Source organism: Cyprinodon variegatus, unplaced genomic scaffold (genome assembly GCF_000732505.1).
Source record: "Cyprinodon variegatus isolate N-32 unplaced genomic scaffold, C_variegatus-1.0 Scaffold1518, whole genome shotgun sequence".
Classification (NCBI taxonomy): domain Eukaryota; kingdom Metazoa; phylum Chordata; class Actinopteri; order Cyprinodontiformes; family Cyprinodontidae; genus Cyprinodon; species Cyprinodon variegatus.
In genome coordinates, this window is record NW_015151971.1 from 49,988 (window position 1) to 51,406 (window position 1,419).

The following is a 1,419-nucleotide window of genomic DNA, read 5'->3' on the forward strand; positions in this document are numbered from 1 at the left end:
CTTGATTCCATCCTTCTTCTTCTTCTTGTGTTTTACGGCGGTTGGCAAACAACTTTTGGTGCGTTACCGCCACCAACTGCTTGATTTCCTCCTTCAATACTGGCAGTAATACCGCAGATCGTCACTAGGAGGCGAGGAGTCGAGGAACCGAAATAGCGTGATGTGTAAACGGTCGTCAGAACCGAGCTCGGACCGGTCTCGGCATGGATCGGTTTTTCAAGAGTCGTGTAAATGGGGTATATGTATGGGGCACGATGCCATGGTCCCCGGGGGGCGGGGGGTTGAGGGATAAGCGTCTCCCTGAAATGAGTTTTTTCTGACATAGGAAAAGGTAGTTGCAGAGTTTTTTTTCTTGTAGAAAGATAATTTGCGGTTTACATATTTAACACTAGAATTCCCAGAGAATTCCAGTTTTCCTGCAAGCCCCAACACCCCCCACCCCCCCCAGTGTATTCACTCTACCTTGCTAAGAGTCCTTGCTGTAATGCTAATAACCTGTGATGTGACCAGCTCTTCTACAGGAGACTGGATAAAGGCTGAAACAAACTGGCATCAGAACCAGAGCATGCTCCACTTTTCATTAACTTCCTCTGCAACATCAGACCGTTCTGCAGGAATAGCTTGATAAGTCAGATCTAAATCTTTTATTTAAACCTATTGAACAACCAGATATCATACGGGTCCCAGTTCCTGAGCTGAGAACAGGTCATAACCAGCTTTACCAACAAGGCAAAGCAGAGCCTATTTATATTGTCCATTCACCAACAGACTCATTTATATTGCAAAGCTCACTATGTGAAAGAAACATAGAAAATAATTGTATTTTGTCTTGTCTCGCCTTTTCATGTCATTCAACATTTCAGCTTAGAGAATGACAAACAGTCTGATTTCATATAGCAGTAACATTTATTTCAGCCAAAGAAAAGCACTACATATGAAGCTACAATTGTCCCATTTAGAAGTTTCTACAAACCCAAGGTGAGTCCTTCCTGCATCTGTGACAGGTATACTTTGTGCAGTGAACACAACGCTCAGTGCTGTGGTTCCTGTTGCAGAGATTGCACACCTGGCCTGCTTAGAATAACAATGAAGAAATATTAAAAAATTGAGTTTAGCACATTTTCCCAAAGTAATAGTTGTAGAATGAACTAGATGAAGTTATCTATGTGTGCTACAAGTTTTGAGGCACTACAGTGATCTACAGTGATCTATAGTGATCTATAGTGATCTATAGTGATCTATAGTGATCTATAGTGCAGTCATTGCTCATTTTATACTTATTCTAATAATAGAATAGAGGAGCCATTTGTCATTTAGGCTTTGGAAATTCCTCTAAAAAGTATTATTTTGTAATCCAATAAATGTGAGATGAAATACGTGAGATCCCACTCTATATACCAAGGTCTCAGTAAAATGAAA